The 14,850-nt window shown below is 39.1% G+C and overlaps 1 protein-coding gene across 5 annotated transcripts in view; it reads left to right on the top strand.

Moving 5' to 3' along the window:
* POC1B (POC1 centriolar protein B) overlaps positions 1 to 14,809 on the top strand; it is a 53,645-nt gene extending 38,836 nt beyond the window's left edge. Inside the window, exons 13-14 of one of the 5 annotated variants that reach the window (XM_058191088.1) lie at positions 6,191 to 6,211; positions 9,997 to 10,093. The gene's annotated coding sequence lies outside the window, so the exon portion shown is untranslated. Of the gene's footprint in view, positions 1 to 6,190; positions 7,610 to 9,996 lie in introns of those variants that run through there. The other 4 variants (XM_058191085.1, XM_058191083.1, XM_058191086.1 and 1 more) reach the window with 4 other exon arrangements.
* The last annotated feature ends 41 nt before the right edge of the window (positions 14,810 to 14,850 follow it).

Genomic DNA, 14,850 nt, shown 5'->3' with positions numbered 1-14,850 from the left:
GACACGCCCACAGAACCGGTAGGAAAGAAATTTAGATGGAGACTGACACATTGCTAAAATGTATTCACATTTTCAAGGAAAACAATGCAAAATGAAACTGGATAGATGGGAAGTCTACAGTAGCCAAAAATCCAAAGGAATCTTAACAGCAGGTTTTCCAGTGGGAATAGATGCTTTATGGATGCATGGGTAGGTAGGAACAACTTTCTATGAGCAATCACAAAGCATATTTTCCAGGATGCAAATTTGTGATTTTCTTCTTGGTTTGCTCTCCAGCCCTTGGGGCATCCTCACAAATTTGCCCCATAGCCATTATAGAAATCATTTTTATGTAGCTCCTCTCCCCAATGGCTGTTTTGGGAAACAATAATATATAAAACAAACTTTTTAACAGAGTAACAGAGTTGGAAGGGACCTTGCAGGTCATCTAGTCCAACCCCCTGCTCAAGCAGGAGACGCTACATCTGCCTCTACCTAGAATTGAACTCACAGCCTTCTGATTGTGAGGCAAGAGCGCCACCTCTTATAGCAATTATTATTATTATTTATTATTTATTATTTATTTGATTTTTATACTGCCCTTCTCCCGAAGGACTCAGGGCGGTGTACAGGCAAAAGTAAAAAAACAGGCAATACAATGTACAATTTAAAATGCAGATTAAAAAACTTATTTTATAATTGGCCTAAAAAGGTTTAAAATATATAATAAACTAAAACCCCATTTAAAATTATTAATAGAAAATTTAAAATCAATAAAATTTAAGCCAGCCCCGCGCGAATGAAAAGATGTGTCTTCAGTTCGCGACGGAAGGTCTAAAGGTCAGGTATTTGGCGTAAACCCGGGGGAAGCTCGTTCCAGAGTGTGGGAGCCCCCACAGAGAAGGACCTTCCCCTGGGGGCCGCCAGCCGACATTGCTTGGCGGACGGCACCCTGAGAAGTCCCTCTCTGTGAGAGCGCACGGTCGGTGGGAGGCATTCTGTGGCAGACGGTCCCGTAAGTAAAAATGGGGGTGGGGTTCGTTTGAGAGAGAGGGAGAAAGAAAGAAAAAGAAAGAGAGAGAGAGAGAGGGCGAGGGAGGGAAGGAGGGAAAAGGAGAGGAAGGAGGAACTACAAACCTGGCACTAGATGCAGCTTCAGAGGATAACCCAGGGTTCGAGGGGACCTGGAGGTCATCTAGTCCAACCCCTGCTCCAGCAGGACATTGTTAGTGAGTTTCTGTCTTTTGATCCCCCAGTCATATGGTTACATAGCCACGCCCACCCATTCACATGATCCCACCAAGACACGCCCACAGAACCGGTAGGAAAGAAATTTAGATGGAGACTGACACATTGCTAAAATGTATTCACATTTTCAAGGAAAACAATGCAAAATGAAACTGGATAGATGGAAGTCTACAGTAGCCAAAATCCAAAGGAATCTTAACAGCAGGTTTTCCAGTGGGAATAGATGCTTTATGGATGCATGGGTAGGTAGGAACAACTTTCTATGAGCAATCACAAAGCATATTTTCCAGGATGCAAATTTGTGATTTTCTTCTTGGTTTGCTCTCCAGCCCTTGGGGCATCCTCACAAATTTGCCCCATAGCCATTATAGAAATCATTTTTATGTAGCTCCTCTCCCCAATGGCTGTTTTGGGAAACAATAATATATAAAACAAACTTTTTAACAGAGTAACAGAGTTGGAAGGGACCTTGCAGGTCATCTAGTCCAACCCCCTGCTCAAGCAGGAGACGCTACATCTGCCTCTACCTAGAATTGAACTCACAGCCTTCTGATTGTGAGGCAAGAGCGCCACCTCTTATAGCAATTATTATTATTATTATTATTATTTATTTGATTTTTATACCGCCCTTCTCCCGAAGGACTCAGGGCGGTGTACAGGCAAAAGTAAAAAACAGGCAATACAATGTACAATTTAAAATGCAGATTAAAAAACTTATTTTATAATTGGCCTAAAAAGTTTAAAATATATAATAAACTAAAACCCCATTTAAAATTATTAATAGAAAATTTAAAATCAATAAAATTTAAGCCAGCCCCGCGCGAATGAAAAGATGTGTCTTCAGTTCGCGACGGAAGGTCTAAAGGTCAGGTATTTGGCGTAAACCCGGGAAGCCTGCTCCAGAGTGTGGAACGCCCCACAGAGAAGGACCTCCCCCTGGGGGCCGCCAGCCGACATTGCTTGGCGGACGGCACCCTGAGAAGTCCCTCTCTGTGAGAGCGTACGGGTCGGTGGGAGGCATGCGGTAACAGCAGGCGGTCCCGTAAGTACCCAGGCCCTAAGCCATGGAGCGCTTTAAAGGTCGTAACCAAAACCTTAAAGTGCACTCGAAAGGCCACAGGTAGCCAGTGCAGTCTGCACAGGAGCGGTGTTACGTGGGAGCTATGCGTAGCTCCTCTATCACCCACGCAGCTGCATTCTGACTAACTGAAGCCTCCGAGTGCACCTCAAGGAGCCCCATGTAGAGAGCATTACAATAATCCAAGCGAGAGGTAACGAGCGATGAGTGACTGTGCACAAGGCATCCCGATCAAGGAAGGCGAACTGCCGAACCAGGCAAACCTGGGGAAGGCCCTCCTGGAGACGGCCGTCAAATGATCTTCAAACGACAGCCGCTCATCCAGGAGGACACCTAAGTTGCGCACCCTATCCTTTGGGGCCAGTAACTGCCTCAACAGTCAGCTGCGGCTGCAGCTGACTGAATCGGGATGCCGGCATCCACAGCCACTCCGTCTTGGAGGGATTAAGCTTGAGCCTGTTTCTCCCCATCCAGACCCGTACGGCTTCCAAACACCGGGACAGCACTTCAACAACTTCATTGGGGTGGCCCGGGGTGGAAAAGTACAGCTGGGTGTCATCAGCGTACAGCTGGTATCTCACCCCGAAGCCACTGATGATCTCACCCAATGGCTTCATATAGATGTTGAACAGAAGGGGCGAGAGAATCGACCCCTGCGGCACCCCACAAGTGAGGCACCTCGCGGTCGACCTCTGCCCCCCTGTCAACACCGTCTGCGACCGGTCAGAGAGATAGGAGGAGCACCACCGATACACGGTGCCTCCCACTCCCAATCCCCCCAACCGGCGCAGCAGGATACCATGGTCGATGGTATCAAAAGCCGCTGAGAGGTCTAATAGGACCAGGGCAGAGGAGTAACCCCTGTCCCTGGCCCTCCAGAGATCATTCACCAATGCGACCAAAGCTGTCTCCGTGCTGTATCCGGGTCGGAAGCCGGACGGGAACGGGTCTAGATAAATGGCTTCATCCAGGTATTGGGGTAGCTGTCGCGCCACAGCACTCTCTACAACCTTCGCAACGAAGCGAAGGTTGGAGACTGGACGATAATTACCCAAAATAGCTGGGTCCAGGGAGGGCTTCTTGAGGAGGGGTCTCACCACCGCCTCTTTCAAGGCGGCTGGGAAAACCCCTTCCAACAGAGAAGCGTTGATAATCCTCTGGAGCCAGCCTCGTGTCACCTCCTGAGTGGCCAGTACCAGCCAGGAAGGACACGGGTCCAGTAAACATGTCGTGGCGTGAAGCCTCCCCAACAACCTGTCCACGTCCTCGGGAGCCACAGGGTCAAACTCATCCCAAACAGACTCAACAAGACGTGCCTCCTCTCCCTCGCTTGGATCATCCCAATTTCGGTCCAGACCGTCCCGGAGCTGAGCGATCTTATCGTATAGATAACCACTAAACTCCTCGGCTCGTCCCTCCCTGATGAAGGAGGGAGCGGGTCACCCGAAACAGGGCGGCCGGGCGGTTATCTGCCGATGCAATGAGGGTGGAGGCGTAAGAACGCCTCGCCTCCTTCATTGCCACTAGGTAGGTCCTAGAATAGGACCTAACTAGTGTCTGATCAGCTTCGGAACAACTGGACCTCCAGGTGCTCTCTAGGCGTCTTTTCCGGCATTTCATCTCCCTCAGCCCCTCAGAGAACCAAGGGGCCGGACGAGATCTGCGCCAGGTCAGAGGCCGCAAAGGCGCGACACGGTCCAAGGCCCCAGCCGTGGCCTGTTCCCAGGCCACGACTAGTTCCTCAGTCGTGCCGTGGGACAGATCCTCAGGAAATGGCCCAAGCTCCGTCAGGAACCTCTCGGGGTCCATCAGGCGCCTGGGACGGAACCAACGTATAGGTTCCGTCTCCCTGTGATGGTGAGAAAGAAAATCTCTTTTCTTTTTAATTTAGGAAGAGCAGAGTTTAGAAAGCCTAAAAAGATCTATGTAATTCATTCTCCTTTCTTACCACACGCTGTCATTTCTCATCAGAATCTTATTTTTCCTTTGTTTTAAAAATCTAAACATCTTCAAGTCTGCTGTCTGTTTCCACATACTACTTCACACCAACCTAATTTCCTTGGCTGCCATAGCAGTCAGGAAGGATCAGCAGCTACATGTCTTTTACTGCCTGATCCATTCAAACTGGCTATATAAATAATTTCAGAGATAAGAGAAACAAAATAACTGGATCATATTTCGTGCTTTTATTTCGCAAAGGAAAGTTAACTAGTTACAGTTGTTTCCAAATCCCTATGAAATCCCTTTCTTTTTAAAAAGATAGAACAGAGAAAACAGAAAAGCTCAGAAACTGCTTGATGCTTCTATTAATGCTACCGAATTTCTATTGAAGTTTTTCCAGCCTCTTGATGATAAGCTTTACTGTGTTTATTGTTTTACCTGTATTGAGTATCAAGATCGGTGGCAAGATGAATCATTAAACAACATAGTGAGCATGTTAGCGCAAGACAATTATTTCAGAGAGCATTTGCATCACAAAAAGTTCCAGAGTTCAAAAAAGTGCTAAAGCATTTGTAAGCTGGGGATTTTTAAATAAGTAAACTCCAACTGAGCTATATGCCACTGCCTGCTGCTTCATGTTCACTTTTGTTCCTCACATTGCTGTCAAAACATTAAAGCTGTCATCCTCTTTGAGGCAGCAAAAAGGGACTGCTGCAAGTAGTATATTTATGGCATTGAAAGCCTCTGCAGGGATTGTCTTGCAAAAGGGTGGGGTTCATTTTTCAATATATCTATATCTGTATATTATTATTCAGAGCATCCTCAGACTTACTTAAGAGACAGAATGGGAAAATGAAGGGAAAAGGCAAATATAAATTGTCTCCTAATTTATGTCCAGTTTCTGTTCAATGCTTTGTTTTTGAACTGCTTAAAATTCTCCTTTTTTTAATATTAGGAACTTTTTAAAAATATAACCAGGAAATTATAAAATGTGTCTCTAAGGTGATCTGTTCTTAATATTTCATTTAAATGTTGAACATCGTTTACAAATCCCATATAGGATGAGTGCTTTCAATTTACTTTGGACCATTCTGCTAGTCTTCATGTGGATCATAAAAATTAGTGGAGGACAATGATTTCTTTGCAACTGATTCACCTTGCTGGACATGTCTTTTTGGATATTTTCTATTTTCATATTTATGCATTTGGAATATAAACATAAAACTATGCAAAGGTTTCATTTTTGGTTTTTTGAAGCCTTGTATGTGGTTAGGAATAAGTAGTCTTCAAAAACATAACATTATTCCTAAAGTCCAGCTGACTGCTAATAAAAGGTGTGCAGTACATTCCTGTCTGTCTTCAATTTCTATCTAAGGCCATGTGGCTGAATTCATGATTGGTAGAACAAACAAACGCCTATTCCTCCCTCCCTCTTTCATTTTAAAGATCGCACTGATGCGTTTGATTACACTTCACTGAAAGTTAGTTGTAGTACATGAGTGTACATCTTATCACATTTGTACTTGGAATGGAAGGTAGTTATAAACTTTTCCCCCTCAGATTAGCAAAATCACCACCATCCAAAGTTGCACCAATATTACAGACTAAGCTATTATTGGCTACATTGAGCTGTAGCCAACAATAGCTTAATCTGTAATATCAACATCTGGTTGCAATATTATCCTCTCAGTGAACTGCAAATTTTGCATAATGTTGTCAAAATCATTTGCTCACTAGAGTGCAAAACAAGAAAAAAGGCTTGTTCCATTCTTTAATAAAACACTTTATAATGTGACTGATGCAAAGCAAGAAAAATAGCTTTTTCTCTTATTTAATAGTGGATTTTGTAAACTGGCTATTGAGCTCTAAATGTTGTCACTTCTTCCTGTAATATAATATGGGATTTATTCATATTTTTTTCATGTTAAACCTCCATCTTCAAAGTCCAAGTACAATCTACAGAAGGTCAGTTATATACATTTTTGAGTTAAGGACCATGTATGCTATTTGAGTAATATGCATAACATTAGGAAAAAACAATGTTCAATATAGTTTTAATATGTATAAATTGTCATATATTTAATAGAGTCACTCTTGTACATATATCCATTTTATTTTGGGTGATAACATCTGGAGGGTAATATGTAAGGTTTTAAGCGGCTATCTTTTCTAGCTGTAGACTATAACATGATACAGTTTAGCAGAACCACCGTCTCTCCCAATAACCTGTATGAAAATGTTATTCTGTGATAAATATAAAATTGGCAATCTTTAACGAGCAGAGCAAATTTCTGAACTTTTTGTGATTCTGCCAGCTAGCAGGTACCTATTAAGTCACAATATTTAGCAATACTGTATTGAGAATTACAAGAAAGTAATATCTTTGTACTAAATCCATTTCCTAACCTGGTACTCCCATATGCCCTCAATTATTGTGATATAGGTCAAAAATAATGAATATCTTCGTCCATGAAAAGATTTTAAAAGATAAATTTACAACAATTCCCCCTCTCCAAATTTATGTCTCTTGATTCAAGTTTACCAGCAGTAGTTTTTTAATTACCAGTTATGATTAGCTTACCTTCCTAATCATTAGCTTGTCTCTGTGAAGAGGAAAAGTCAATTATTTGTTACAAGATTCTCTCATATCAATAAAGATATGTTCATTATTTTGAATAAACATATGGCAGCAATTTCCTACTACCAGCAATTTTCTTAAGTAGGGGCATCAAAGTAAGTCTGGTTGGGCAAATTAACCATTGAGTGGTGCTTGTGCTTTTAATTGAATATCATATTTCAGTGTTTTCTTTTTAATAAATTTATAGACACTTCCAAAATTCTGTTTTCACTTTGTCCTTATGGGGTATAGAGGGAGATTAGTGAGAAAAATATGAATTCTAGAATCATGCAGCATAACAAAAGTGATTAAAGTGAAAGAGGGTCTGAATACTTACAAAATGTATTGTAGTGCTCTCTCGTATCTACTCTACAAAGTCTTCAGTTCTTTCAAAGTATAAACATTTTTCCATGGGAAAGTATCCTTTCAGTTAACTTCAAAGTTAATCAAGTCTGAGTTCTTAATCTATTTAAAACTTTCTAAAGTCTAAGGGGTGTCAAACTGGCAACCCACAGACCAGATGCATCATGTGCAGGCCACGCACACCTGAGCTCCATGAATGGGAAAAATGCCATGAAACGTCATGTCACAACAACATGACCCGGCGAATTTGACATCCATGGTCTAAACTAGGAGTGTCATGCTCAAGGCCCACGGGCTGGATGTGGCCCACGGCCCACCCTGGAAACAGCAAAGGACCGGCACGCGGTGCCTCTGCCAGTGAAAAGATAGCTCGCCCTCCTGTGCTCTGTTTTCGGCTGTGACGGTCTCCTGCAGCCCTCTGCCAGCAAAAATGGAGCTCTGGGAGGCCTCCCTCAGCTCCGTTTTCACTGGCAGAGGGCTGCAGGAGACCGTCGCAGCTGAAAACAGAGCCTGGGACGGGTGTCATGGCCGAAAATAGAGCCTCAATGAGTGACATTGAGCTGGCCATGCCCACCCTTGCCACGCTCCCTTCTCCCCCCCAGCCCTCTGAGGTCAAACACAACCCTGATGTGGCCCTCGATGAAATTGAGTTTGACACCCCTGGTCTAAACTAATCCTTTTGCTGTATGTTCAAAAAATGATACAAGTCTTTAAACTTTCAGTTCTACTTTTATTAAAAGTTTGAGGAACACTCACCCAGTGATTTCAATAAAATTTGACAGTCTGAAGTTTCCCAATCTTTAAGAAACAGCCAAAAAAAATCCAAAGTGTTAAAAAGTTGAGCCTTAATGATTATATAGACAACAAATATAGGCAACATTAGTGGCTATAATAATGATGGAATCCTGCAACTCCCGGTCAGTTGCAAGACAGTGCAAAAATGCAATTCCTGCCACATGCTCACAAAAAAATAGCTGTCCAGAATACATATGGGTAGTCTTAAAATCTATCCTTTTTTCCAGAGAACTTTCAGTAGCCTGAATTCCACATTCAAGTGCTGTTTAAGCAACATTTTTTCTCTATATTCTAGAGCAGGGGTATCAAACTCACAGGGTCACAGTGGTGTCACGTGACGTATTGGCACTTTTTTCCCCTTCGCTAAACCTTGCCTGGGTATGATCAGTGCGTGACACATCCAGCCTAGGAGTTTGACAGCCCTGTTCTACAGGGATGTCAGTTTGCCACAGTTGCTCATCAGAAACTCTGATGCTTTTACGTTGTTCTTAAAAGGGTGCCAATTAGGAGAATTTATTTTAATTAGCAACAATCTTCTAGAATATATAAGCAAGATTCTTTTTGTCATTTAATTCTTAAAGCCTTTTATTTGCTTAAAATTTCATAGTCTGATCTACCGAAGTAGCATTATTAATTTTTTCTTTTCCTTATTGTACACAGGGACACTTATAAAGAATATTGACATATTAACTAATCCTTCAATCATCATAGACAGGCAAGAGCTTTAAACATAAAGAACCATGTATAATTTTTCTATAAATATTTCACCAACTCTAAATTAACTCAATCTAAAAGTTTCTAGCATAATTATAATTTTGTTTTGAGTCTGTTCCTAGACAAATCATAAAAGTAATTTGTTGCTGGCATTAAAGCCCTCCAAAAACAATTACTTTAATTATTTAAAAGCTCATGGGTTTAATTATTTCATCTCATGAGCTGCTATTTATAGGGCTTCATTTTGTAACAATAATTATAATACTGCTACATGTAAAGGAATGGGCAATGCCTTTTCAAAATGTATGTCTGGTGGAATAGAGTATGGTTTTTCTTTTGTGCTATTTTGTCTCATGAGAACTTAGGTATATTTAATTTAGATGACTCAATCAATCATCAATTAGATGATTTAGATGAATCAATCAATCAAAACTCATACAATATATTGATTAATAATAAAATACTACGTGTGTTATAAATTCTAGTGATTTTTCAGGTCTTGCCTGAAAATAAATGAATATACCAGGAATAGATAATATTTTTTTCTTTTAGATGATATATGTCATATTATGCTGGCAGTAAAGCAGCTGATTTTTAGTTATATAGGGTTTTTTTTTCAAATTTTGTGTTTTTTTAAAAAGTAACAACTGGTTTCTTAAGTTCTAATAATATTCAATGAGCCTATTTTGCATCTTAAAAGAGCCCCATTCAAAAGATCCAAAAGAACTACCTCCTGCAAACTGGCTTCATCACCAAATATTCAAAGCCTAAAGTACAAATAAATTAAAAGTTGTGTTTTTCTAATAAATTACATTTAGGTTACCCTCCTTAAATCTTTTGAAAACAGAAAGCCATGATAAAGAACCATAACTTAACCATCTGTATTAATAATAGACACAATCTTCCAAATTCCACTTTGCACACACACAAATTGCTGCCAAGAGATTTTCAAGACAATTAAAAATCGTTGCAGAAGAAGATTAGGGAATTGCTCTTTGGACAAAGCTTACTGTTTAAAAGCATTAGAATGGAATATTTTGTAAGGTATTATTGGGTACATGGGTGTCTGTAACCCTGAGCTGTGCACTTGTCTAAATTTTTTAGAAGTCAAGGATGTAATGCTCCTATGATGCTCAAATCAAGTACTTTGACCTTTAAAAAGTGAACAGTTAATAGGTTACTAAGGCTTAACTTTTGTTTCTACTTTCAAAATGTGTCAGAGTTTGAATATTAATGACATTGTTTCTTGTGGTCTAATTAGGTAAATAAAAATCTTCAGAATCCTGCAAGAGCAATCAAGCTATTAGGAAAAGGAAATGAGCAGCCTGGTTACACAGAACATATTGTACCTTTCAAATATTAACCATTGTTAATTGTCTGTTGCCCCAGACAGAATGACTACAAGCCACCACATGAGAAATGAACTTGGCCCACAAAGAAACAACCGTTTCAACAAGTCCTTCGTATATGGAAAAAAATGTTTTCTTGCTGAAAAAGAAGCTTCTCATTAACATTTTCTTGTACAGTAGCAAAGGGGCATTGAGAAGAATCTTATTAAGAGGACACACGTTCTCCTCCCCTTCAATTTCTCCCCAAAGAATTCTTTATGGCATGTCTATTCTGTTACTTTTCTATAGTGTAAATGCCATTGTCCTTAAATATGTACACACCTACCCAAACCAAGTATTGCTAGAACAAGTAAGAGAAATGTGTTTCCTTATCAAAATAGCAAATAGATACCCTTTGAGATTTCAGAATCCTAAGCACTGACTTATACTGAGCAACACAATTTAGTTCAACATTTGGAGAGTCAGTCATGCACACATAAATGTACAGTAATGGAGGAAAACATATTAGAACTAATATGCCTGATGATTAAATAAGAATATCTGTTTAGAAAGTGGTGCTGGTATTATGTAGTCCAAAGTGAAAGTATCTGAATCAGTGCTTCATAGAAAATTACTTTTAAAAAATTCAAATGAAAGAACTAAAATCTTGGGATACCTCTAAAAATGTTACAGGTTTTAAAGCAAGCTACATTTTAAAGAAATTACAGCCATAAATATGTAACTGGTAATTCTATTTATGGTTTAAGTGAATAATATCAAATGTACAAGAATAGACATTGGGCTAACATTTAATATTTTGGGGACTGTGCACAGCTATCCCATTTTGAGAAAGATATTGTAAGGCTAGAAAAGTATAAGAAGCAAACAACCAGAATCATAACAGAGCCATCTCTTAAAAGCATTAAGGTGAAAAGGGTAGGATTATTGTAATGAATTCTTTATGTATTTCAGTCTATCTACTTTAATCTTTTTGGGGGCTCTTTTTTAGTAAACTCGTTCAAGGTAATGGTTCTCCTATTTAGTAGCCTAGATAATTGATAACTAAATCACTCTGTGGACTCTAGAGAAAATTAATTTTCACTATAGTGTTTTTAGCACAAAGAAAAGAGCAGTTGTAATATTAATTTAACCCATTAAAAAACATTTTTCTTATTATGGATAGTTTATCTTCCCTTGAGTCAATGTGACTGTTCTGATCTGGATGTTCTCTAAATTTCTTTAGATAAATGTCAAATAACTACTTGCTATTTGCAGAAAAAGTCACTATAACACTGTATAATATTCAAACAGTGTGACAACTAGAATAAATTTACCAGAATTTTCCCCTTTTAAATAACTGTGATTCTTCCTCTGCTGTAGAAGAAAAAGAAAATCTCTCACTCCACTGCTTAAAAAAGCTAAGTAGTTAAGTTTTATAGTCTATAACCGTGATGGCGAACCTATGGCATGTGTGCCAGGGGTGGCATGCAGCGCCCTCTCTGAGGGCACACAAGCTATTGCCCCAGTTCAGCTCCGCTGCACATGTGCGCACACCTCCCACCCGTCAGCTGGTCTTCAGGTCTCTGTTGTACATGTGTGTGGGACGGGTGCATGTGTGGGGGCCGTACATGCATTGCATTTTGGAGATTCAGGCATGTGTGCGCATTAGGCACTCAGTCTGAAAAGTCTATAAGTTAATTGTGGGAGGCCACAGACAACTAAGGAAAAGATATAAGAGAGGATATCCATATGCATCTCTTGGCTAGCTTGCAATGACATCAATGCAAGAATACAACCCATTCCTCATGCGAAGCTCTCTGAAATTATCTTCATTTTTTGAATAATGACTGGGAGAGGAAGTTGCAGGGTTTTTTTCCTGCCTAACAATAGGGCATGTGTTGTACTGAAAACCATCCCCATTGCTACCTACCAGAAATCTCACTTAATGGAGTGCATGATGCTTCTAACACAAGAAAGTGGTATTGAAAAATATTTTGTCTGTATATATTTAAAGTAGTTAGTTGGAATGAAAATACATTTAGATCTTAAAGACAAATCAACAACAAGATGGAAAAATTACAACCGTTAACTGACCGCTAGACCTTTTTGCTCTGATCGTTATGGTCTCATTAAGAACACTCTAAAATATTTTTCCTTGCTGTTTCTCTAAACTATTCTGCAAATTATGAATATATAATCTGTGCTGCAAATTTCAAGATTGTTAATTCAAGGTTCTCAGATAAAAGCATTTTTAAACGGTTTTGTTGAAATTGGAAGATATTATGAACATATATATATATTGCATTTTATGTTAATACACATTTAGCAATTTTTCACATACACATCAAAATAGTTTTAGATTTAAAAAAAAAAATCCTCTGCTTTGGTGTGCATCAAGTTATTGACTCCTTAATAAATCCCACTGCAATATCAGACCATACTCTTATAACATTGTAAACATCATAAGTCAGCCAATTCTAGTTGGTGTCTAAATATTCCTCTTCTAAGAGATTCTCTTATTCTAAGATATTATCTTCTCGTTATTAAAAAGAAAATTTATTCTTTTTAAAAAATAAACAAATCAAGGTTCTTCCAATACATCAGTCCTTTGGGACACGTTTAAGGCATCCTTTTGGAAACCTATTAGTGCTCTCCTCTTAACAATAAAAGAGACTCGGAGGGTCTCATCTTTTACAGTTGAAAAATAAGGCTTAAGATCCATTTTTGTTACTTGCCAGAAACCCACAAATGAATCATATCAAGCATTTATAGCAGCAAAGCTGAAATTGGTGCTACTGCCCAAGGAACAATTGGAATGTTTCCTAATTTGCAGGAAAGAACCTGAAATACTAGCAATCAGGGGAGAAAGATGGAAAGTTAACTGGCTTATTTTTTGGAACAAACATAATATTCCTGGAATTTAGGCCAATGATGGAGATATTTTTCATTTACACAGAATCTATTATTTATTTATTATTTTTATGCACACTTATATGAGTTAAAGCAGGGGTTCCCAATGCTCCCTCTGGTCTGCAGAAAAAAATTTCTATGGAACCAGTCCCTGGTGCCCAAAATGTTGGGGCCCACTGAGTTAGAGACTTCTATAACTCTAAACACAATTTTTAAATATACAATATTCAATACTGTATTACAAAATCTGTGGGATTGCCTCTCCCTGAGAATATCTGCCTGTCTTACTAGGTTAGGGTGGGCGTCTTCAGGCGCCATTCCAGATCTTTGGAATAGCTCCCACTTAATATCCAAGGACTCCCTATCCTTTGAGGCTTCTAGAAGGTCATGAAGAATTGGCTCTCCCAAGTATTGGACTAGGATTATGGTTGAGTTGGGAGGTTGTTTGGTCTGGTAGCCAGGGGGAGGTGGGAGCCGGATAGTTTTTAATTATTTCTGGGTCATTATATTAGATAGGCAGTTATAAATAAACACATAAATCTTCATACTTCCAAGTTCTTCCTTGTAAAAACAAACACACAGGATTTCAAAGCAGCAACAACTGATGATCAGAGGACAAAATCACCTTTTGTTCAACCCTGAACATTACAGCATCTAAATGGAGTTTATTGAAAAGAAGAAAATAGAAAAATAAGTGGAGGAGTCAAACATACATACAGAATTCTAAATAAAATTAATAAAATCAGGCTAATTAGTTTCATGTTAACCTGTTTGAGCACATTATTCTTGAGTTTCAGAATGCACACAAATTGGATGGTTTGAAAAGGGTATTTTGGGCATTTAACCAAAAAAAGGACTTACAAATTGTGGGCTTTGCTTTGCCCAGTTGGACAAGCGTTCCACCAGCGATATTGTAAATCATTACTTGATGGCTGAAGCCATTTTTCTAAGGGCAATATTATAGGCCCTGGTTACTATTTACTAGATAAAAAAGATTGCATTTGGGAATGAAAAGACGATTTCTTATCTATTCAGGGTCTCAATATGGGGCCAAATTACTAGATTAATAGACCTTGTCACTGCATCCCATTTATACGACTATTTTAAAAATGTGGGAAACTAGTGCTGAAACTATTGAGCATGTCAAAATAACCTGAAACAAATTGTGTTGTTGTTTTTTCAATGTTTTGGAATGCCCATAGCAATCTACTACAAAACACCCTGCTATTTAGCAGTAGAATTTGATCATTTTCTGCCTCAGTTCTATATCAAGAGTAATTTTTCCTGGTTTCACTCAAGAAATTCCCAGTTATACTGGAAAGCAAGAACATTGAATCTAGGGTTTTCTGCATGCAAAATGATGCTTTACATTCCAGATTCTTTGGATTTAACAAATGTTGACATTTCACATACAGGAACCAATTAGAACTATGAATTTCCTCATTTGTCTCTAGTTGATCTGAGTTAGCTTTCAGTAAGCACAAATGCCATTATGCTGAAAAGTACAGATGCCTTTCAACCAGATTCACTTTGCCAGGTTTTGACAGAACAATCAATAGAAGCATTTTTTCCCCATTTCCTTATCTCTACAGCCTTTTCACCGTCAAGGACTCTCACTAGGTTAAGAGTTCTTTTCCTGTTTACCATACATGCCATTTTATTACCCAGTGGATGTTTTCCCTTTAAAGCTCAAAGAGATGTCTTTTCTCAAATCCTATTGGGATCTTGGAGTGTCTTTTCAGGCAAACCATCCTGTTTTCAAAGTTCCTGTCTTATTGGGAGTGATCATTTTTAAATATTTTCAGCAGCTTATGAATTAATATTTTGTAAAAATGATGTGACTGCCCCTTCAACAAGCTTTCTGTTCTACACAATAG

This window comes from Ahaetulla prasina, chromosome 7, assembly GCF_028640845.1.
Source record: "Ahaetulla prasina isolate Xishuangbanna chromosome 7, ASM2864084v1, whole genome shotgun sequence".
In the NCBI taxonomy this organism is placed as follows: Eukaryota; Metazoa; Chordata; class Lepidosauria; order Squamata; family Colubridae; genus Ahaetulla; species Ahaetulla prasina.
Note: the sequence above shows the minus strand (reverse complement) of the source record. Positions and strands in the feature narration are given on the sequence as shown.